A 25648-nucleotide genomic window follows, 5' to 3' on the forward strand; every position below is an offset into this window, starting at 1 on the left:
CCTAGGCATGTTTTTGGTGTGAAGTTTATAGTGCTTACAGGTGAAAGTTACTGCAGTTAATTTTCAAGGCTGTAAACTTTTGATGGGCAGTGTAACTTCTGTGGTCAGTTACGGGAAGGACACAGGTGTGGTTTCACATCAGGTGTCTCTGCAGGCAGGACCTGTCTGGAAGAGTCTTTCAGCCTTTCCCCTTCCTAGGGGTTTGTTTCCTCTCTTTGTTTCTGCACCTGGTGTTGAGATCAGGTTATAAGATGACAACAGAGGTGATTTAAGAGGAAATTTGAAGGTTTTTTAAATGTTTATTTATTTATTTATTTATTTATTTTACTCCTGGATCACTTTACTGGTTAGAATCCAGTCCTGACAACAGACAGAAGGATATAGTTGGGACACCTTATTTTAACTTCACTACTTGATAGCTTGAGTCAAGGGTTACACCACTTTTATATTAACTTTTTTTTTTTTTTTTCCCAGTAAGCTATACAACTCTGTGTGTAAGAGAATGCGTAAAGATCTCTTGGTAACCTGATCAGTACAAAAAATGTTTCCACTTATTTATTTTTATTTTTATATTATATTCTTATATTATATTATATTATATTATATTATATTATATTATATTATATTATATATTATATTCTTATATTATTCTTATTTATGTTTATTTTTATTTATGTGTGGAAATCAATCAGCCAAGCTCAAATTTGCAGTTTGTTAGCTATACTGAATAGAAGTGACCATGCAAAGAGCTAGCAATGGTCAAGCTCCATCAAAGTGAGTTTTAACACCTAGGGTAATGGCACCTTTTTTTTTTTTTTTTTTTTTTTTCAGTGAAAGGATCTGTTTACCATTTATTTTACCTTCTTGTTTCTGTCTGCCGGTTGGTAGTAAAACTAGTTGAATCTCATTCTGCAACAAATTTCTTTTTGCTTCAGTCAAAATCAAGGTTTTTATTTTTAGTTTTTATAAATCAGAAAATATGTTTGACAAGATTGGTTACAACTGTGTTTACAAGTCATAATCTTATAGGAATCAGAGCTTTCAACAATTCTCACTTTTGATGCAATGTTTGCTTGCCTTGGTGTGGAGCACTGTGGTACTATGTGTTTGTATTACGTTATACCGTGCCATGAAAATGATCCTTGGAACAGGAGTTGTGTACATAGCAGGAGGGCTTGTTTGCTGCCTTGGATTGTGTTTTATTGTGTTTTGTTAAAGGAATGAGTTGCTTTCTGTGGTCTTGATGTGAAGATGATATTTCTGAAAGCATTACCCTACACTGAGCTGGTTACATTATTTCAGGCCTTCAGAAATGTGAGAATAAAAATGTTACATCTTCCATATATGCATATCCTACTCTGGAGAACTACTTTCTTCTCCAGAATTCACACAACCATGAGGTCCACAATGTCTGTTTCTAGTAAAAAAAAAAAAAAAACAGATTAAAAAAAAAAAAAAAGTTGAATGACAGCATCTACCAGCATTATTGGTTGTTGTTATTGGCAGCTGCAAGTCTTCTAGGATTGTGAAGGTGACCTAGGTGGGACTGTGGTAATTTTTGGAGCATATTATACTACCTGTATTCTTTTTCCGGGTCACTGTCTAAGACATTCCAAATACCTACAGAGTGCCTGGATTTGCGTACTAATTAGTCTGAACCAAATATTCATCACATCCACGTTGAAGTGATTGGTTGAAGATCTGATTAACCTTTAAGTAGCTCAGTCACTAAACAGATTCTTGTCTAGCTGATGGGGTAATATCCCTGCTGTATATATTTCTTCTTCTTCTAACACAGAATTATTCCAAAGAAATGCCCAGTGCCTTCATTGACCTTAGTTTTGCACAGTGTAAAAATCTAACATAGAGCAAAACTACCACAAAAGAAACAGTAAGTCATACTACTAAGCTAAAGGAAGACTTCCTTGCCTTTGAGGGAATTGCTGAGACTATGAAAATGATGAAGGTTTTTTTGTGTCTTATTCTATTGCTATGGTTCACTAACATTAATCTTTAAAGGCTATGGTTATGTTATAATAGAAAGAAAGTCATGTAGAAATAAAAACAAGTTTGCAACAGTGTGGGAAGGGCTCAAGTCACTTCCACTAAGCATACTGAGGCCTGTTGAAGGGACAGCCACTGTACTGCAGATGGACCTTTTGGTAAAATCCATGGCCAAGGTTATTGGAACACTCCCATAACCTATTCAAAGATTTTAAACTGGCAAAATACTCAGAGTAGAGGAATGAGCATAAGGTCTTGTGTGCACTCCTGAGCAGACAAATATGAGTTCTGTAAGCTTGACAAAACCCAAGCAATAATGCACAATTTGTTAAATAAAATCATTAAAAATGTTGTAGTAGTATATTGGCAACATGCACTTATCAAGAAAATGTACCTAAAACAATAAACTGCTTTCAATAAATGAGTCTTTAATATCTCTAAGCATTAGAATATTTAATTTCAATTTTAGTGTTGTGATGGGGAAAGTAAATTAACTTGTGAAATTAATCATTTTATTTTTAATGAAAAAATATAAATACAGAAGCAATTCTCTATCTATTATATGACTTGAGGGGATGATGACTTATATTAAAAATACTATTTCTCTAGAATTTCTGTTACTATTTGAGATAATTTAATTTGTGTCATTTGCATATGAAAATATGCAGTGAACTAGCAGCAAAATAACCTTTACACAATTCTATAATAGCATAAAATAGAATACATTACACTTTCAATTATTAAGCATAAAAATGCTCCATCTAATTTTGCAAAGAAAATACTTGATATAGTTCAAAAAAACTGAAGTTAAAATTCTCTATACAAACTTGCATCAGATCTTTGCAATTTGTCTTGCTTTGTTATCAGTCAGACATCTGAATTAGTTAAAGGTATTTTCAGGTATTTTATTCTGTAGTTTTTCCTTTTTAATTAGCTTGCTGAAGCAGAGATGCATTCTGTGCTTTGCATGCTTTCCAGTAAGGTCATCTTCACAATAGCTCATATAATTTACTAGAGATGGACACAATAGAGTGTCTTATACCTGCGTGTTACGCTCCTGTCATATGTTGTAGTGCTCCTGTGGAATAGACATTTTCTCCAACAACCATTTTTCACTGCCATATGAGTATCTTGCTAATAGATCAACCATCAGCATTCTTAATTAATGTTTCCTTTGTTACTATCATTGAAGACTCTCAGCTGATTAGTGCCTTTAGCTACAAAAAGGGTGGGCTCTGTTTCTTTTTCATCATTATTTTGTCTCAACTACTGGTACATCCATCATGATAAATGGATTTAGAGTGTAAGAATTCTCTTGGAATGGGCCAGGATGTGGCAAACATCAAAAATATGCCACTGAAAAAACTGATGAATGGCTATCTGATCTGATGTGATTTGGGCAGTTTTCCTAGACCCCCAAATAATGGTTAAGAGTTGTTCTAAAGCTCCTCCCAAATTCATCCCTAATTAAATGCACAATATTATTATAATATTCTTTTGTTTGTTTGCTTGTTTTTTAATATGGTTCTGTCTGTCCTTTCATCTCTGACAGGTTAAAGAATAAATCCCAGGTTACACACCAGTATTCTAGCCAAAGGGCCATTTTTCTTCTTAATTTTAAAAATATTAATTAAAAGATTATTTCTGCATTCTGATAGCCAGATTCTTTACTCATTCTAAAATTATATATCTTATTTTCTCTAGCTTCTGGCCAGATAACTGAACCCAGATCTACCTCATTGATTCAGATCATACACTGACTAGATCTTACCCCCTCCTCTTGGGAAAGCCACCGCAGGTTTTTGCTCCCATCAGCAGTCTCTTACGCAGTCATTCCCTATCACGTTTATTAAAAACAGCCTCTTTCCAAAATGTTGGCACTCTCCTCCTGTGTTTACAGAAAATTTCGCAAAGCATTTGGCCTACATTTTAATTGGCTTCTGGAAGGTTTTTCTTTTTCTTTTTTTTTTTTTCTTCTTTTTCATTTTTTTTTTTTCATATATATATATATACATACATATATATATATTTGAGGTACTGTGGAGGCGTATCTCCTTTAGTGACAGCATGAAATTTTGGTGAAAGCCAAGAAGAAACAGTGCAAGACGAGGAATTGCTTCCTGCTCCTCTAGTTCTTTGCACGTGACTATCTCAGGATGTGTAGCCCAAAGCAACAGAGGAAAACTTCCTTGTGATTTAACCCTGCTGTCCTTTGTCTATGAGGGCTGGCACAAGCACAAATCTATGCTGAGCCCATGGGGTGCAATTCAGCTGCTGTCAGTGACTTCCTGGAATTGCAGCTAGTTCCCGTGGGATGCCAGAAGCTCTCCCGTGATTATTGGGCTCCCCTATCTCTTACAGTAATGTTTTTTATTCTACGAAAAGAACACCTCCCTCCAAATAATACTCTCCCTTCCTTATCAGTTCTCTTTTTCCCTTTGCATGTCTTATAATCTTGAAATGGCTCCATTCCTCCTTTTGAAACTGTTCTAGGCTCACTTACAATATGCAATATGTGCATCTCCTCTTCTGAGAGTGCCAACTGTTAGGTCTTCTCAAATGGCCACTAGTCTTGATGTCCCAGTAAGACTGCCCAGTGCTTTCTGCATAATTTTATTCAGAGTGTTTACTTTTTAGATACTCATATTTTCTTTTTCAGTACTTATTTCTTTTGGAAATTAAATCCCAATACATTCGAAAGTAGTTGTTTTAAGACGGTCTGAGTGTTTTATTCTGAATAAATCCAAACAAAGTTTTTCTTACTTCTAACTCTTCCTTATTTTTTTTTCTTCTCTGGGATAAAATGTGTTTGGAATAGTTTCAGGCATTCCAAAGTTACAATTTTACATAAGCACCATTATTTTCCAACTGTAAATAAAAGTTGCTCAGTTCTAATAGTGTGCCTTTTAGTAACAGTTATTAACAAGTATTTGCTTTGTGTTATTCTTATTCTGTAAATTTTAGACAGTAAAGAATGAAGGATAACTTCCAAGAAGGAAGCAACATAAACGAAAACTTTTTAAAAAAAGAATTATCATGAAAGACTGAACAGAAACATATGCAGATCAGATATAATAACAAGGAAAGGTCCTTATTTCTCTTACTATCAAGATAAAATGTAAGAGGAGATATGCTAGCTCTATTCTGATGTTGATTCTTCGTCTTCCCATTTTATATTACAGAAGGGTTTCATTCTATAGTGCAGGCAGTTTACCTCTGCAAAGAGAAATGGATTACAAACCTTCACATTTCTCAGCTTTTGACAAACAAGAAATCAAATCAAAAAATCTATTAAAAGATGAATTAGCTTGATGCTCCTGCACTTTCTCAGAATAGACACACACATGCAACAAAAGCTCATTATCTCTATCTAAAATCATAAAATATGGGTGTTAGTCTTTTAAAAATAAAATTAAAATGCCATTTTCTATACTTTGTAGAAGATACTAGAATTTCAGTATGTGAGTAATACAGTTCTGTGTAGGATTTATACTGTCTACCATTGTAGCTTGGAATGGAAACTTTATTTTGTAAAAGAAATACTTTCTATAGAAAAACAATATCTTTGATAGGTCAGGAGACCTATAGTAATTCTGATTACCCCTCAGGTGTGATGTCTGTCAATTTTGTGGGTTAATCAGGAGTGAGATAGAAAACAAATCCAGTTGAAAGAGCCGAGAGGAGGCAAAACAATTTTTCCTTTATCTGGTGTATCTCTAGTGAAACTTTAGCCTGAAGAGTTCAGAATAAAAATTGGAAGAGTCTGCTGAGAAGAACCAGCAGTGTCGCAGGTGGCCACAAAGTTGAGCCCTCATGAGAAAACTCCCTGGACCCAACTGCCCCATGACTCAGTATCTCCTTGTGATTTTTAGCAAGCTCTAGACAAAAGACCTTTCTTGTACCCTAGGCAGGTGGTCTTTGGAGGGTCCATGCTGTCCTCAAGTCTCCTCTTCTTCAGAGAGTTTGAAAATCAAATTATTTGTTTTTCTCTCAGTTGTTCCCATCTCCATGTTTATTGCCTTATAGACCAGTACTGTAATTTCATAGATTTATTGTGTATAGATTTATTGTGTAAAGTTCTGAGTCTGTGTGTGATTGCTAAATCCAGTACCTCAGAGTTCTCTTTTTTTTTTTTTTTCTTTTTTTTTTTTTTTTTTATAACAAAGGCTAACCTGTTCTGTCTTCTTCATGCCTCAGGTATAACACTTCCTTCTCATCTAAGTCTTATGGATTTCTGTAAAATACGTGTTTTGTTTTAATACTTATTGTGACTCTCTTTTGTGCATTGATCTTTATATCTTTCTGTGTATAGTTTGGAATTATTGTGACTAGCAGATTTCCTGAGGACAAAAACTGAAATCCAGGTTTATGTACCGGAATCATAGTCCTGGCCTCCAGAGTGTAAGCAGACACAAATCTTTTATCTGAACTGCAGTAGGGCCCAGAGATCTCACTGTAAGAGTAAGTTAACTTTTTTAAAGATCCATGGCAGTCAGATGAGGGAAAGCAGGCCCTTTTTTGATAAGTGCACAGAGTACCAACAAATTAAGAGAACTGACATTCTCTTAAGAGAGAATGTCAGCAGACCAACACTTTTTGTTATCCTCATTTCCTTCAAGAATGGCATTAGGCAGAACTATTCAACAAAATTGTCAATAGTTCTGGAATAATTTCCATCTGTGGCCCTTCTTTAGTGGCCAGATGCTGATAACCAGAGCCGCGTGGTTGTGAATACTATGAATACTGAATATCCTCTGTGTTTTTAGTGACAGTGGAGCTGTTTGAGAAGAGATGACAAAACATAACTGGCGTATACTAAAAGACTTGCATCAGACAGATACTTTCAATGTCACATATCTGGCATTTACTGGAATACCTGTTCTAATGAGTGTCACTCACCATCTAGCACGTGTCACTGCATGACTCTATGCCAGTTCTGTTCCAAAAAACGTTGACTGCTGCTCTATTCTGGGCATTGATAGGAAAGAGAACATTTTAATGTTTCTGAAAAGGGATGTGTAATTAATTTTTGCTGTGGGATGGTATTTCCTTCTGCAGAAATTCCAGGCAGGTTAAATCCTTCAGACTGCTGATGGCATGCTGAAACCATTGCTTTTTTACTGTCCACATATAGATCATATAAGGACTTTATGCCCCCTGAGGAATGTAGTACCAAGATGTCTTCTGTCTTCTCAGGAACATTAGTGGGAAGAGCAGGATGAGTGAATGTATCCCATTGGGTCAGTTCAGCACACAACTCAGATTCATAGATCAGAATTTGCACATGGGTGGCCTTCCTTAGAGACATAATACAATATTGCTTGCATTCTCTGTAGCATTGAGAGTATGCTACACATAGGTGCAGGAAAGTGCAGATTAGAGTATAAAAGTCATTTCTCAATCTAGTGGGGGTCCTGTGTTTATTCTCTGAGGCTCTTGAGGAGAGTCACCAAATCAGTAGGTCCAGTCCTGCCCTCCTCCTGGCTGGCAATACTGCCTTTCTGTAGCCTCAGTCTTTCAAGTAGAATAAATGAATCTCACCATCTGTATTTACACCAGTTCTCTCACCAGTTCCCAGAAAGCTCTTATATTGCTTATATATGCAATACTTTAATTATATGGAAATTCACCAGTCACAACTTTAATGAACAACTTTTCTTGTATTCAAATGAATAAGATGCTGATGGCTGTTTCTTTGTACACAGCAAATGGTACTCATATGAAAGCCATAGTAAATCAACAGCATAAACTGATTTAATCACTAATTTGTTGCAATGACTATTCCCATACCTATCATAACGCTGTGTATTTAATTATCATTTACCCTAATGCAGGTATGCTTTTTAGGTTATATCTCCAAGTAGGAAAACTGTTTAAACTGTTTTTGAATTTTTGTTGTTGTTGTTTCTGGCTCTTTTTTTTTTTTTTTTTTTTTTTTTTTTTTGGGGGGGGGGTCTTTTTCTTTTCTTTTTCCTTTGCAGCTGGTAAAACTAGCAGCAACTAGCATGTGTCTAGTGATTAAGACTTTTTCTCTTTGTAATTGTCAGATTGATTGGGACAATTGAATGATAATGAAAAACAGCTTGTTCCCTCATTTCCAGAGGTGACACTTTCTGCATAATACTGCAAAATATAACAAAAGGGTTTTCTTGGACGCTGCTTAAAGTTAATTGACAGCATCTGTTGTTTGGAACAACGGAGAGAAATAGCATTCCCTTGGCTCTTGGGCACGTTACTCAGGATTAGGCACTGTCATGCCAGCTGATATCTGAATACACTGTATCTATCCACAGGGTCTTAGCTGGGCTTGCTCTTATGTTGGGGTGTCCCTTTGTAGATATCTGAGTTGAAAAAATATATACAGTTGAATAAATTAATGATAGATGTCATGAAAAATATATGGTCCTCAAAAAAAAAAAAAAAAAAAGAAAAAAAAAGGATAAGCCAAATAACAATAAACAATGGGGTTTGAAAATAATTTAATGGTTATGAACTGTCTTTTTAAAAGTATCTTTATTTCAAAAGTCTAACCACAGACTTCCAGTGGCATTTTATAACTGTTTGGGGTCTATATATCTATAACAGCAGTAATCACTGTGAGCACAGTGCTTATTTGCCCAGGCAGATAAAATTCTAAATAGATTTGAAAGCATGTGAAAGATTTTTCTTCTTCATTCTGCATTTCTCACAAGAAAAAAAAAAAAAAAAAGAAAAAAAGAAATGCAGAAATGCAGGCTTAATTTTTGCTCTTACACTGGCTGAACACGTTCTGAGAGCCTGAACATCATTAAATATGTACATCCTTATATCTTTTGGCAAACTTTTACACTGCTGCTCTTCAGTCAGATGTGCATTTTTCTTTATGAGATTTAATATTTCTCTTCTAGAACATTGATCAGTGTCCAAAGTCACTTAAGACCAGTGGAAAAATCAATAGGGAGTGCTGATTGGCTGGCGTGGAGGCTGCTGCTGCAGCTGATCACCAAGAAAGCAGTGATTTGATTTGATTTTGCATTTTCAAGTCATTCTCTTTCTCTGTACTCTCTGTCAGTAAACTTTGAAATTGCTGATTTGAAAATAAATGAACACATGTTACTGTTTGAATCTGTTTCTTTTACTGCTTCTGGTACTTAACACAAAATGGCCTACACAAATATTAGCTTTATTATTGCTTAGATGGCTGCAGGGGTGTGGCAAACTCCTAGCTGAACTCAAGGTCAGATACTTTATGATGTAAACTCTTGAAGTCGAGATTTGTGTTTACATGGAGGGTTCATCAATCATCATATGTTAATGAGCCAGTTTTGTCATCTAATTCTGGCAAGTAATTTGAAATTTTGTAGTTTTACTCCTTTGTTGAACTCAGTTCTGTAGACAGTCTGATATCGAACTGATTGTAATCAGAACCAAGAAAATATTTCCTATTCTATGCTGTAACAAACAATATGTTCTAACGTAAGATATGCTTTATAGTGTAAAATATAACAAATTGCCTTTTTTATTATTCTGATCTCTTTAGATATTGGTACAATTACTGAATTGAAATACCCTTGCTTTTTCTGTTCTATTTAGCTTAGATGCTGCACTGTATTTTATGTGTTTGTGTGTGTACATAATGCTTTGGAGAGGAAAGGACTAGAAATGTTAAATGTTATAATAAAGCTTGCCATGTCTTGTGTTAAATCAGTTGATTTTAAATTAAGTCTATGCCTTTAAAATATGTCTCTTTGTATGTATATACGTATGCTCACATGTGGCTATTACTGCATGGTGTATATAATAATTTATAAACTAATTCTTAATTCATATTTATCATTAGGAATAGCTATACCAAAACAGAGCACCGTGTTCTGTTTCAGAATTAAACAAAGCTACACAGGCAAGAATCATGTTCTTTTTAATATCAACTGAATTTTAACACTTGTTGTAATATAAATGATGCAATACTCACTTTCCTGTACTCACACCTCTGCAACAGATCCAAATGGTGTTTTAAAGAGAAACTGTAAAGATGTTAAATATTCATAAAATGTTAACGATGCTACTACAATATTGAGAATCGTAGATTTAAAATTATGTAATTTGAAAATGCTTAATGTAATTGAAAATATCTTAATGCTATAAATACTGATATGAAAGTCCAGGAAATACATTCCTCCCATAATACTTTCTCTTCCCTTTTGGACTGGTTAGGGCTGATCTCAGCAGTGTCAGTAATTATTATTCTGATGACTTGCCCCTGAAAGGCATTCGCTTGTACCTGTGGGGACAGAGAATCCATTTGCCTGGCGCCGGGGAGTCGGAGGCACAGGCTGGCGCCAGTGAAGAGAAGGGAAAGATGATTAATATGTCTTATAGATTCACTGCCTCTTCACTTGTCCTAGACCTGCCAGTAATTCCACTCCCCTGTGGTTCCACCTTGATCACAGATAATGGAGGCAGATTGAAAGTTTGAAGACACAAGCCTTTCTCTCCTCCTGAACTGACATTACTCACCCGGGCTAAATGAGCTGTACAACCACTGGCACCTGCCTATGGGAAGATGGGAAGGCATCTCAGTGCACTTAGCAGTAATGCTGCAATAAAGCAGCAACTGTACTCTAATTAACCACCAGGTTTCTTTGCTTTCCTCTTTTTTTTTTTTTTTTTTAATTTCTTCTTCTTCTCCTTTTTTTTTTTTTTTTTTTTTTTTTTTTTTTTACAGAAATGTATAATACAAGGTTATTTTGTACCAATAAGGTAGCTGTAGCATTCTAAGAAGCCTGACTATGAATTTCAATGAAAACATAACTGTATAAAGAAAATCTGAAAAAATATTCTTACATAGGTATGTCTTCTTAAAGATAAACCCCTTTTATTTATTCATTTTTTTTTGTAAAGCTTACTGGAATTTTTAGGCCAAATGTCAAAGTATAATAATCTCATGAGACTGTCTTTGCCAACCAACTTTTAACAGAAGTATGTATATGTGTTCTGGTAAGAAAATGAGGTTTATTTTGGAAAATACAGCAATAGTAGAAAATGAGGTAGTTATCTGTGGTGGTGGTGGTGTATTTTTTAGGTGATGTGGCAACATCGAGGACTATACATGTGTATATGCCCATTTTGCATCTTACTTTTAGATACCTTATTCTGAATCAGAATGTTATAGAGAAAATGTTTTCTTTTTTTTTCTTTACAAAACCAGACTGAACAGGACATATAAAAAGTTTTTGCAGTGGGAAAAGACATTGTCTTTTATATTCTCCAGAGAGATAAATCATAACAAGAACCTCTGAAAATAAGCTTTTTTGTGTGTGTGTGTGTCCACGAAGAACTTTGCTCCTTAGTTTTCTGTGTCTTAGGGACTGAACATTTTAAAAAAGATACCTGGTTTATTTTAAAAAGTCTTTGATTTCTTGGGAGGAAGCCTGACAATCCTTAATGGGCATAGTAGTTTTTATATACCTTTGGATTGTTTTTATTTTGTAGATTTGTAAAAAAAAAAAAAAAAAAAATCTGTATTGTCTGAGTAGTGCATAACTGTTTAAATCAAGTTAAACAATATGGCATATGTAACTGTGCTTCTAATATAGATGCTCTAAGAATCTGTACGTAGTTAAAATGTATTCCAGTTAAAAGAAGAGACCCATACTTTCTAAATACTAAATATTATAGAAGACCTGAAGCCCAAGCTAGAGAGCTAAATTTCAGAACTGGGCAGAAAGCCTGCTTTCATATAAGAAAAGTGATATCAGTTTTAAGTATCTAGGGTATTATTATGAGGAAGGAAGAGAAGAATGAATAGAGCAGTCCAATATATTTTCAAATGCAGTACAGCCAGGAGTATAAATTTTAAAAGCCTTTTTTTTTTTTTTTTTTTTTTTTTTTTTTTAGCAAAATAACTGCTAGGATGCTGTATAAAATAGGAAGTGTTTACATGCTACAAGGTCATAAAGAATAATTTTGTCAGCAGCAGAGAATATAAAATCTATACACAAAAAAAGAAAATCTCTTTGTCATTGCTCATCTCATGTAGCCACTGGGGAGATATCAGTTTGGGGCTGACCTTTGAACTTCCAATTCCTGGTCAAGCTAGCTGGCTTCTTGAAAAGATTAGCTAATGCAGCACTAGGGGCAACCATATTAACAAGGAGAGAGAATTGGGGTTATTGTGAGAAAAAACATGGCCCATTCATATGGAAATTCTGAGCTCAGAATTTGTAAAGGTCACCAAGCTGGTTATAGGTAAAGGTTGATTTATCATAACAAATAATGGGGAAAAGTTTTACTGTTTTTTCAAGGGAAAAATACTAATATTAATTTAAAAGAAAAAAAAAAAAGAGAGAAAAAAACATGACATATTAGAATTTCATTATCTGGTTAAGCCCCATTAAGAACTTCATAGCTGTGGTCATTGTCAGATAGAAGACAACTTCCACTGGTCTCCCTGGATCAAGGACTGACATAGAAAAGCACAGAAAGCACCTTTTAAAACAATACTTTTTATTTTTTATTTTTCCAGGAATAGTTCCTTGACAAACTCGGTTTTAAATATAATAGATGTGATAATACATCTGGTTATAGGTAACTGAAAAGGTGGCAGTGTTATAATTTAAAAGGAGGAATTTAACAAATGGAAAGATGAAATTACTTTCAAAATATCATAAAACAACATATGAGTACTGGACCAGAACTATTTAATATCTTAATCAATGACATAAACAGTGGGATTGAGTGCATCCTCATCAAATTTGCAGATGACACCAAGCTGAGTGTCAGTTGATAGGATAGAAGGAAATGATGCCACCCAAAGGGACCTGGACAGGCTTGAGAGGTGAACCTAGTGAGGTTCAAGTCTAAATGCAGGGTGCTGCACCTGGACCAGGGCAATCCTGGACATGAATACAGACTAGGAGAAGAATTCATTGAGATCAGCCCTGCGGAGAAGGACTTAGGGTTCTGATGGATGAAAAGCTTGACATGAGTCAGCAGTGTGCACTTGCAGCTAAGACAAGTTAATCAAGAGCTAAGACTGGAGGCAGTCCATTCTCCCATTGCAGCCACTGGAACACTTTGCTTTTTCAGCAGTATCAGCTTTGTGAAAGGCATGCTCAGAAATGCAGTCACCAATTTGTAGTAGTCAACCTGAAAATACTTGAGAGCTATTAAGAAATAACCTGTACTTCACTTGCTATGTAGGGCATAGAGCCTTGTGTGAAGATGTTTTCTTTTTGTTGTGGGTGCCATCTGCATGGGGTGGTATGTAGGCTAATTAGCTATTTTAATTGAAAGAAGATCCATGACACATGATTAGCTATTTCAGTTGCCAAGAAAAGCAAGGACACTTCTCGATTTACATACATAAAAATATTGTCCTTTTTTAAAAACTATTTTTTCTAATAATAAAATATTATTTTGATGTTCTTAATTGGTTCTTTATTGCTAAGCCAAAAGAATAACTACAATCATGTATGTGAGTAGAAGTGCTGATCTAGCAAGAGATAGTATAAGGCATAAAGTATGTGGGAGGGTAGACCCCATGACTGCATGTTACCTAAAAATCACTTACCAGTGGTCAACAAAATCTATAGAATGAAAAAATATGCTATTTACAACATCAGTAAATCTGCTTTATTACTCACAGAGTTGTGGGGAACAGACTTATGTTTCCTCATTGGATCTGAATATAGCACACATGCAAAAAAGAGAAAGGCAAAGTACTTTCACAGAACCCACATAAATATTCACTGTATATGTATAGTTTGGTACTTTATTATTGATACATTTAGGGGAAAAAAAAGCATAATATGTTTATTTATTTATTTATTATACTGGCAGCCATAAACACTTCTAGGCATAGTGCTGATTGCCATCAGCAGTTCCTGGTTTACTGTGGCAAGCAGTTCTTTTAGATCAGTGCTACTAATGACAGCAAGCATTACATGTGGGGGGAAATGTTTCAGATTTTTTTTTTTTTTTTTTTTTTTTAATAATGCTGGATAATAATGGAATACTAGATACTAAGTTTAGATGTATAATTTTGTACACAGTGCCACCTGGAGAATTTGGGAATAAGGTTTTGAATATGGGATTATTTTTGCTCCAATTTTTTCTCATATTAATTTAATCTTTTTAGGACTATTAATGAACTTTCTCTAAGTCTACTGTGTACTGTTACCATTTGATATATTAAATTTATGTCTGTATGTCTGATCTAGAAGATGGATATTTGCAAGGGCTTTTGTGAGCATCCTGACTGTAGTTCTTGAAACCTAAGTATAGAAGTTGTCAAAGTCCTTACTGAGCTTTACAAGCATTTGTGGTCTTTAAGATCCTATGTTTTGACATCTGAATTTCCTGTTTACTTAAAGATCCATGTCAGTACTTGTCCATAGGTACTTCAGTTGTAGTCAGTAGCAGAGTCCTAAGCAATGTGTCCTGACAAGATCTATAAACTGAGCAGTCCTCAGCTAACTGTTGTGCCTGATCTGATGAGTGTGATTGGAGTACAGCTAACTTCCTAAACTTTTTAGAAAACAAATTTTAATATGGTGATTGGGGAGAGAAACTTACCAAGGTCTCCATGTGCAGGAAATCACCACTGGGCTGCTGAGACCTTTTTTCCTCAACAAATCACTTAATCGCTTCATGTAGAACAGAACCATGCATGTAAGGAGAGAGGCCATTCCCATCATAGTCCAGCTGACAGCAGACTGGCTAGTCCATCCCCTGAAGGGAAACCACTTGGTCACAAGAGAGAATTAGTACAGGTCTCCTTCATGGTGGATGAGCATCCCAATTATTGACATAACTACTGACATGATGCATAACAAGTGATATAGCCATTGTCTCCAAGGTCTGCATGTTGGAAGAAAGGAATAGTTTCCAAGTTTCTTCTTTAAGTTGGAAGTGTCTAATCCCATTCAGCTGTAGAGAGATGTGATTCATATTAGGCAGAAGAAAGTAGCATGTGATATTAAGGTTGACTGTCTTCATGGTGAAAACACTGCCAAGCATAGGAAAAGGCTGTTCAGAGACATTGTACAGTCTCCATCGCTGGAGGTTTTCAAGACTTGATGAAGTAAAGCTCTGAGCAACCTGCTCTGATCTCATAGTTACCCTGATTTTGAGCAAGAGGCTAGCTTTGATGACCTGCTGAAGTCACGTTCCAACCTGAATTATCCTGTCATCTGTTCATAGAAGAGAGAAGTGTGTGAAATGCACCTGTCCTTGATATTTTCTGCTGCCTCTTACCATGTGTGCTGACTGTAGTGGATCACATTCAGACATGTCTAACTCTATGTACTGGATAAGCAGCAAATACACTTTATTTAGGTTTGTGAATTTTGTTTTTAGACTTAGCTTTAAACAACCAGCCAATGTACTAGGAGTCTCTCATACAAAACCACTTTGATCTTACAGCTATACAAAGAACGCTGGAAGAAATTCAAAGTAACTGCAAGCATTCCTGCTTCATTACAATTCTGGGCAGACTTATGGAGGCTTTCAAGAAAACTTGTTCCTGTACTGAGCAAACCTAGGGCTAGGTTTTTGGGAAGACTTACTCAGTTTATGGCTTACATCAAGGTCATAAGAGATATGCATATTTTCTGCATAAATCATTATAGTTTTGAACGAGTGTTGTTTTGAGAATTTGTCTTTATTTATACTTATACAGGTGTTTTGCAGTACCGAGATTCACAGGTCAAAATCTCTAATTTTGGAATAATGTCACGGTAAACAAAATCACAATAGACAAATGCAATGCAACATGAAATATTAATATTTCTAGTGTTTTTCAATCTATTTTCTGGGTTTCTCTTTTTTTTTGTGTGTGTGTCTGTTTTTTTTTTTTTTTTTTCAAATTCAAAGGACAGTTTTCAAAGGTTCTGCAGGAGATTATCTCACACTGCAAACAAGATACTCAAATAGAGGATTTTTAATGTTCTTAGCAGTTAAAATCTTGATATTCAATTTTGTCCAAAGATCTTATCATTCTTCAAGAGCACTTTACAACTGAGCAAAGTTGGTGAAGCTTTCGCAGTAGAGTGTTATCATCAGATGGCCATATTTTTTAACTATAGTTGAAATCAAAGAGATGGCAGATAACTTGGTGTTTTAAAACTGTGAAACTTAGTATAATGCACACTTGAAATAGGCGATGACAAGAATGAACTAAAAGCCACTCTCACTCCTTCAGTGGAGCAAGGTAGGGCAATTGCTTTGGTCACTAGGTTTATTTGGTTCCCAGTACAATAGGATTCCATTGGCTCTGAATCAGAGAAAGGAAGAGAATGAAAGCTTCATAATAAACATATGGCAACTAAATAATCTCTTTCTTTGTAAATTTGGATGTCTACTAGAACTGTCAAGAGCTAGTATGAGGATTTTTAAATTGCCTTTTCTTTCGAATATTTGCTATAATGTTTGCTATCCTGAGGGGGGAAAAAAAAATGTTTTCCTGCACCTATATACAGGTTTTCCAAATCATAGTAAGGACCATCTCTTAGAGAGGCTAGGGGTCTTGATTAGAAAGTTGGGATTTTCTCCAGCAGTAAGTTTCCTTCACCTTTCAGTGATGACCTATATAATTTCCCCTGAAACAACATTCTGCTAAAATCTGTAGGATCCTTTAACAAAGTGGTTTGTTCTGGTGCATAATACTGTCTCTTGATTTCTGTGATGTGAGGCAAGAAAAGGACCAGAGAGAAAAGTGGGCATGCTAAGGTTACCTCTTCATCATCATGCAATTTTGTTATGGGGGCAAGGTGAAGTCTACCTGCATCAGTAATCTCTGTGTAGTTCCAGAACTCATTTGTTTCTGTCCATGATTTTTATTTTATTTTTTATGCAGAAGGGGAACATATGGCCCTAACTCCCTCACTTGTTTGGAGAAGAATGGCAAAGCAGAAAATCTAAACTGCTTCAAGTCAAAGCCTTTCATTAATTAAGTCTTTTTTATTCCTCTTCTCCTCTGACTGGCTTAGCATTTTCCTTCCTGTATGTTGTTTTGGTGTGTTTAGTGTCTACATGTGAGAGCAGTGACATTTATATGAAGTCAATCTATTAAATTCTTTATAATGAATAGCATGTAACTGTAAAACATATACAGTTTTCTCATTTTACCCTCCTCTGGGAGACTACGACAACATTTTGGCAAGTAGGAGTAAACAGCTTTGTGTTGGCATGCAGTAAATTAAACTGAGTAATTAAAATCAATAGCAAAACACTAGCTAGGCAGAAAGGTCATATAACACAACAGAAAACTGTTGGGTAGCATATTGCAGGAAATCAAAATAAATTTCTGAACTTTTCATTATTCTTTACATGCCTGAAACTAGTCTTAAAAGGCTTGTGAGACACAGCAAGGTATTGATAGAAACAGGATCATTCTCTGAGATGAAATAAAAATATTTAAATGCTAATGTATGAATATTTGCAGCTTACAAGGCTGACAGGCACAGTGGAAAATATAAAAGAGGTCTTTAATTTTACCACTATTATCCAAAGTTTTATTTGTTTAGGTTGGCTTAGTGCATGACTTAGTAATACCTGAAAGAGCTGAAGTCAGGTATGGGTCTCTGTCAGTACAAGTGTCAGTTACAACATTTTTGTTAAATTCTCCTTGGTCAGCTGGCTGACCAGTAATGCTCTGCTGCCGAGGGAAAAAAAAAAAAAAAATACACCAATGATTTGTGAGGTGTTTCAAGTATTTGTCTTGCAGCTTGAGAGAGGGAAGTGAGTCAAAATTTGTAGATCAAAAAGAGCAGTAGTCCCAAAGTGAGCAACAGCTGCAGGACCACGGCCTAACAATTTAGGGGAGATGCCAAATTTTGAGGTACACATCAGGTCTTTTCTCTGAATGTGATACTCTACTAACTAGAGTATTTTTAAGGTGCTGTTCTCAATGAGTGTACTTCACTAAGGGCCATGGGTTCCAAAGTGAAGCCTATTGTAGCTTTTTGCTTTCTTTGCTGAATAAATGTGTTAGCAAAGGAGGTGGTGGAAGGAAAAGAGATCAAGGGACTTGGTTCTGGGAAAACTGGAGATATAAGATGGGTTGTTTAGGAGTGGTTTCTTGGGACAGTCTGGAAAAGAATCAAAAGCATAGCTAACCTGGTAAAAGTATTCTAATTCATGAAGTCACTGTAGCGGTGTTGTTGCAACTATGGTTATGAAAAGATATAAGAAAGTAGATGTAGCTTAAAGGTAATATATTTTATAAGACAAACTGATTGAGTTGGTAAAAGCAGAAAGCTTTATGGTACATGACCACTTCTGACTGGCCTTGTTTCCTTTTTCAAGGTCCATCTGATGTTGTAATAGACAATGATACACTGCCTTTCTTATGTTTCTTGAATTTGCCAAATCCATTGGCTCTCTCTGAAGCAACTGACAGACAGAAGACGTCTTGTTGTGTCATCATTCAGAAAGTAGGAAATTTTGCATTTACAAGTCTTTCCTTGGGTCTTTGTTTTTGGGTTTGCAGCAGTTTTCCTTTGCAATTTTGAAGAGCTTTCCCTTACTGTGCAACCCCTGGGATGCTATGTGACTACTAACTCTCAGCTGATCAATAGGTTTTATGGGGTAAATTCTGAGTGACAGTGCATACATCTGACAAATCAGAGCCTTCAGCCAGTCACGTGCTGCACAGATAACTTGAAAAAAAAAAAAAAAAAAAAAAGCACTGAGTTATTGTTGGTGCATGTATTCCTATGTATTTCTGAGATCATTTAATTTCCATTGTTTGTAATTTCAATTTTTTTTTTTTTTTCTGCATCCATTTATATTGTCTGTTTTGAATTTAGTTCTAGCAATTTTAAAATAATTACAGAGATAGGCAGTTTTGTACTGGCTGCAAGATAGCTGTGTCTTGTCGTTTAAAAGCCATACTGTATTCTAATAAATGAGTGCTAGCAACTGGTTGAGAACAGCAACTGTGCAAATGGATCTGTCGCTTAAAGTTGTGTTCAGATTTGGTTTGAGTTATGAAAATGACTAGGCCTTTTACCCTATTCCCTTGAGAATACGTGTCCACATCCTACAATCAGCACAGGCTGAACACAAAACAGGCACTCTCATCTCCTGATGGGAAACTCCAACGATCTGGACAGCAGGAATATTGCAGGTTCACATTAGCTGTATTAGCGGTACTGCGTGTGGAACATGTATTATATCCACCATAAATGGTTTAACCAGTCAGGTCCTCATGTTCAGTGAATATCAAGCTTCATGTTTCTGAGACAAAGATGCAGAGAGAAAAATGACCATGATCATATCCAGTTGAAAATGTTGTAAGATATTACATTTAACTTTTTTTTTTTTTCCCCAGTTCTAATCCAGGTAAAGATATGTTAAGAGCTATTTTTTTATTATTTATTTTTTGGGGTATTTTCATTTTTAGATGTATGGGACTTATATATGTTTATGTAGAGATATATATAAATTGTATGAAAACGATCAGAAATAATTCTTGTCCTTCTCCTGCCATGTGTATTAATGTAGTGTGTGTGTTTGCTTTCTAAAAGTTAGCTGTTAACTTCTAAGAACTTTCACTATATTTTCAACTGACCCTGAATTTTTATAGTCATTGATGGAATAGGAAATGACATCTACCTTCCTGTCTGTTGATTAACCCTAATTTATGAATCTTATTTAAATCTATGGCTCACATTAAATAGGACTGCATCTGCTTAAAGCTAAGCTAATATACAACTGTAGGCAAAATGAGATTGATGCAGTCTTCTACAAAATTTTCTAACCATTCTTTAGTAGTATGTTATGCAATAACTTGATGCAATTTTAATTAAGTTCATGTGTGTCTATTTTTCCCTGTTATCACAGTTAATTTTTTAAAATCTTAATTCAGTATTACATAGCTAAATTTGCTAAAATACTAACTGTTATAGCTAACACACACATGTATAGGTATGTATAACACCTCAATATGTTCTTGTCACATTAAAGACCAGAGGGACAATGTTTGATACATGGTACAGCCTGAGAAGGCAATAGATATGAAATTGTGACTCTTACTGAAAGCTTTTAAATATATAAGATTACTACAACCTACATTTTCACCATTTGTGTGTTTCGCTTGATAGCTGTATAAATTATATGTCAAGCACTCTTACAAATATTTTTTATAAGAATATTGACAAATGTCCTGTCATTCACCTGGAAATACACAGTATATGGAACATTTTGTAGACAACTTGCTTATAAAACTTTTTGTATCCCATGTTGTTTCCTGTTACTCACACCCCCCATTCTATTTGTCTAAACATAAATATTACTGCTTCTTGATGCTATCTGGAAGGTTTTCTAAATGTTTTTGAGATACTTCAGCCTTATTCAAAGAATCACAGAATGTTTTGGGTTGGAAAGGACCTTAAAGATGATCTAATTCCAGACCCCTGTCATGGGCAGGGACAACTCCGACCAGACAAGGTTGCTCAAAGCCCCATCCAGCCTGGCCTTAAACACTTCCAGGGTTGGGGCAGTATAACTGGAAATTAATGTTTGGGTCAAACCTTCAGAAATGTGGAACAGATGAGTTCCTGAGGTGTCATAAAATAAAACCCCAGAAAACTTTACTTCAAATAATAGTAAAATGCTGTGACAGTCCCACTGGTTTTTCTGTAGGTTAATATTCTGTAAGCAGAGATGTAGAGTTATCTAACATGTTAATAGTAGTAGTAATAGCGTAAAACCTTAAAAAAAATAAATAAAAAAAATTAAGAACATTATTTCTGCCTACTTTGCAAAACAGAAAGACCAAGCTGACAGAATCAATGGTATCTTGTTTTACACAGTTTTTACTGAAGACTGGTATGTATGGCTTGAATTACATCTTAGATTTGTTAGTGCTTATCAGTACAGGAAACACAAAAGACTGTCCAAATATCTCAGGATCTTTTCTGTAATTTTCTTAATTTTAACATTAGAGATTGTAACCTAAAATTCTCCAGGGTTTTGTCTGCCCAGTTTCTCCTCATCTGCATCACACAGTATTAGGAATGTGTGATTATGGGCCTGGACTAGCCACAGTTGAAGCATCTGCTTAGATAATCTCATTGATTAGGCCCTGGAAATGCAAACATTTGAATAGTGATTTCAAGAGTAACCACTTTGGAGCCTTACAGTGTGTACCTAGAAATCATTGAAGGCATAGTTTTTGCAGGTGCATTTGTCACTTGGATCTCAGACTCCCTGCTATAAATCACCATGCCTCTTCCCAGAGTATGCTGAAGATTTGTCTCAAAGAATATTTGAGTGGTGAAGAAGCGAAAGGGTCTTCTATTGTTTAAAATGCTTATATTTCCTGAAAGTACAGAAAAAAATACTTTTGTTGACAAAATATGAAGTTCTGCATTGCACTGGTGATCATTGACATGTATGAGTCATGTTGCATTTGCAGTTCATAACCATACTCTCCTGATATATCAGCCTCTTCACTGACCTCTAAGCAGTATGTACATTCTTCTGCTATGTTTTATAGCAGTGTAAAAAGGAAGGAAAGTGTATAGATCTGTCAATACCTTTACCAGCAAGAAAATGTAAAGAGTCTTTCAAGATAAAACTAAATAAAATTTTGTGTGATTTATCAAAGCGAATCCTACATTACCTTTCCAGTCCTCATCAAGTCTAGTTATATTTCAGTAGAGGGTAAGGGAGGTAATGCTCTTGTATTCTAAACAAACAACATGGTGAGTGGGACAGTGCTTTAAAATATGCATAAGGCCTGCCATTACTGCATTTTGTGACACTGTTCAGGTAGAAGGAAAGGAAAGGAAAGGAAAGGAAAGGAAAGGAAAGGAAAGGAAAGGAAAGGAAAGGAAAGGAAAGGAAAGGAAAGGAAAGGAAAGGAAAGGAAAGGAAAGGAAAGGAAAGGAAAGGAAAGGAAAGGAAAGGAAAAATTTTTCCTCAAATGAATATATTTTTTAATGCTATCAAGAAAAATGATGCTGGAACTATTATTGTGAAAAATTGAAGTGGCCTGGTTGGTATCATGCATCCAGTTTGGAAAAACAAGATTAGTGCAACACATACCATTTTTCATTTTATCTCGTCTTCAACAACACCAACCACTGCAGCATCTCATTTTTTAACTTGGTGTTTAGGATGAGAAATCCCATGTGTGTACAGTTGCTTCTGGCTGCCTGGTCCTCCACTCCTGGCTTTCCATCTGCTTATGTGTTTCCTTCTGTACCATAAATAAGAAGTGACCGAGAGGGCAAGATACTTAGTCTCTTCAGAGATCAATAGTACTCCATGGGTCAGCAACGAGGAATGTTTGAAAAACAAAAGAGGGAGGGAACTGTGTTTTATTTCCCCTGTAGACTGAGGCCAACAACTCTGGTGTGGGTTCGTTTCTATTACATAGGGAAGAAAGCCTGATATTATTTCTGAACCAGTGTCTTCTGGCAAAAAGGACCACTGTGAATAATCTTGCAACGAATTAAGTATAAAGAGAATCTTTTTGTTGTTGTTCTTATTTAAATGAACCTTTTAATGTCTAGGTGGCCATCCATACGCTTTCATCCTGGAGTTGAACTTAGTAGGGAGAGAAGTTGTAACTGTCATGTGTTGGAGTCTTTTGGTTTGTGAGCCAGAGCACTGCTGTGCTGTTGCACGTGTCCACTTTCATCTTTGAAGAGAGGGGCTTTCTGTATTTGTTGTTCCTTTTTTAGCCAAGAAAACTGAGCCTTTTCATTCCAGGCTCTTCTTTTTTCCCCTCTGTGTTTAATATGATAGCTCTGAGTGCTGTCTCTGCAAGGGATAAATGAAGGACTCAAAGGGTGGGTCTGCAGAGCATAGTGTGGGTTTAGCCCTCGAAGTATTGCCATTGTTAACAGCAGCCCATGTGCTGCTGGTGGTGGGGAAATGTGAGACCTACAGGCTCTCCTTGTAGAAGGAGAAAAGTGAGCATGCTTGGAGATGGTTACTCTGTAACACCCTCAAGAGTAGGTTGTTTTTATTTTATTTTATTTTATTTTATTTTATTTTATTTTATTTTATTTTATTTTATTTTATTTTATTTTATTTTATTTATTTTATTTTATTTTTATTAAATAGACGAAGGTGGAAGGAGAGAATATGAAGGAGCTTGTGGAGGAGAATGGAGAAGAGAATGTGTCTGTGCAAGATGGGTAGCCCAGGGGAAAAAATAAAAAGTTTGCAATGCTGAATTTAAATTATTTGCCCTCACATTGTCACATCTTGTACATGTTTTAAAATGATGTGCTTTCGTGCAAAGAAATCAGGTGGTTCTACATCATAAATCATCCTTTATAGCAAACAAGTTTTTGGAGGTACCTATCTTAGACCTGTTATTTTCTGGGAATAAAAATGAGGAACTATCATAGACTGAGAAGATGGGGCAAATTGATTAATTAAAAAGTAGTAAATCACCATCCCCACATGATTTATGTATAAAAGAATTCTGAAGAAGCTTAGGAATGAATTAGCTGAACTGCTAAGATTTGCACTCTCATTAAAACCAAGCTCTGTTCCAGAGGGTTGGCAAGTATCTGGGGTTTATCCTATATTTAGACCGGTAAGCATTACACCTGCACATTGCAAATGGTCAAAACAGGAATTTAAAAGGGAATAATAAAACACCTGGAAGATCACGTTGTTAGAGACTTTAATGAGAACAGCTTCAGCAAAGAGAAATCATGTCTCAGCTTAGAACTCAGTGAATGTGCCCGTAAAAAGAAATAGGCGAGGCCATCCAGATCAGACCACAAGTCCCTCTTGTCCAGTGCCCTGCTTTTGACAATGTCCTGTCATAGCCACGTGGGAAAGAGAAGAATAAAAAGGCTCAGATAACCCTTTTCCCCTGGACTTGATTGACAGCAGCAAGAGCCAGCTTTGAATTTAAGGGGGTCACTGCAGACATGCTGACATCATCTCTTTCCCAGGGAAACCAGTACTGCCCTTCCTGTTGTTTAGAGGAGTTTTCCCCCATCAAAACAGGAATTAGATGGCATAATAAACATTGTATTCTTAAAAGAGGAGTTGAGTCTGACAAGGTAGATGCACAGAATAACAATACCACTTAATGAAGTATAACTGTAACTATAGTTTTTTCATCTAACAAGGCAATTGCTGGTCTACCAGCTCATTTTCAACAACCATGATTCACAATTTAAGATTACCTGGTATTGCCAGTTAGCCAAACCAAATGGGATGTGCTAACTTGCATGTATTTTAGCTGCTCTTCACTCCTCCAGCCATACATTTCCCTCCTAGCCATACATAGTGCTTCTGCTGGCCCCAGCTCCAGGTGCTCTGCAATCTGTGGCTCTCACCCAATGTTCCAGTTAGCTCCCACCCTTCTTGATGCCAGGTTTTCTTCTTTGAGCCTTTGGAAGGGTAAGGACAGTGCCGAGAACCAGGGAAAGCTCTTAGTCCATGGGAGAGGCTTAAGCAGCCTCTGGTACCCTTACATCTTGCAAATGACTTTAACTAAAGCATCTTCCCTCTCTCTCTCCCCCTCTTCCCTCACCCCCCAGGTGTAGCCTTGGTATTGTAGTGCTTTTGCCTGAATTGATTTACTTGGATAGAATTAGTTGACCTAAACTTCCCTACACTTTCTCTGCATAAGCAAGTAACTCCCTTTCTAACATAAATGCCTTTCAAAAACATAATTACAATGCATGGAAAAGGAAAGTGTTTCTGGCTTGTTTATCAGTCTTTTCTGTTTATCTTTCTTTGTTTCCATTAGATGCAAAGATATCCTTTTCCTTCCCATTCTTGGGAAGGTATGCCTCACCTTTAGATTTCAGTTACAAGGCTTAGGGGGAGAGCTGCCTTATATAATGTATTTTGACTTTTTAAAAGCTTGTGACAAACTCTATCACAGACACTGCTACAAAGGCTAAGTAGTCACATATGGAGACAGGGCAAGTATCATCATAGATCAAAAAACGACAAGGAGACAAAAAGGCAGAGGGCTAAGTGGGCAGTTTTCATCACAGTAAAAGGCTAGCAGCTGCGTTCCTTAAAGTTACCTATCAGGTCATATGCTAAATATATTTATTAATGATCTAAGGAGAGAGGTGAAAGATTGGGTGTAACACTTACAAATGATGTAATTACTTAAGTAATTTAAGCCTGTAACACAGTGTTAGAAACTTCTGAGTGATCTAAAGAAGTTACTTGAATAAAGAAGTTCAGGCTTGATAAATGAAAAGTTAATATGTGGAGAAAGCTAAACAAAATCCTTATCCTTTAAGTGAAGGGCAAAAACAGAATATTGCTGTTGGCAGTTCCATAACAGAAACTACTTGAGATGTGGTTATGGTGGAAAAAGTGAACAAGGTGCTAGAAGGCGTAAGAAATGGGACATTAAAAATGGATTACTGAACTCAGGCTTCATTGCGTGGAGACAGAGGATAGGATAAAGCACAATATTATGGGTAAGTTTGCCCAGCTAACGAAGTCTGATCTCTGGTGACAATTTCCTGTTTTCTTTTGTCTTTATCCTGTTCATACATCATCTACTCTCAGAGATACTGTGATCCTTAACAGGAATAATATGCATTGAGAAGGCTCAGGCTTCCAGGAGGCTTCAGGTCTTCTTAAAAACAGCTCAGTAAACAAGCTACAACTGGTAAAAACTTATTTCATGTCCATTATCCTTCCTTTGGTAGTG

General features: G+C 35.9%; 1 protein-coding gene across 6 annotated transcripts in view; it reads left to right on the forward strand.

Annotated features, from left to right (window-relative positions):
* Positions 1-25648, forward strand: part of BEND5 (BEN domain containing 5) — a 923509-nt gene that overhangs the window by 333290 nt on the left and 564571 nt on the right. Inside the window, exon 1 of one of the 6 annotated variants that reach the window (XM_032191943.1) lies at positions 18391-18419. The exons of the other annotated variants lie outside the window; for them this stretch is intronic. The gene's annotated coding sequence lies outside the window, so the exon portion shown is untranslated. Of the gene's footprint in view, positions 1-18390; positions 18420-25648 lie in introns of those variants that run through there. 6 annotated transcript variants of the gene reach the window in all.

Source organism: Aythya fuligula, chromosome 8 (genome assembly GCF_009819795.1).
Source record: "Aythya fuligula isolate bAytFul2 chromosome 8, bAytFul2.pri, whole genome shotgun sequence".
Taxonomy (NCBI): Eukaryota; Metazoa; Chordata; class Aves; order Anseriformes; family Anatidae; genus Aythya; species Aythya fuligula.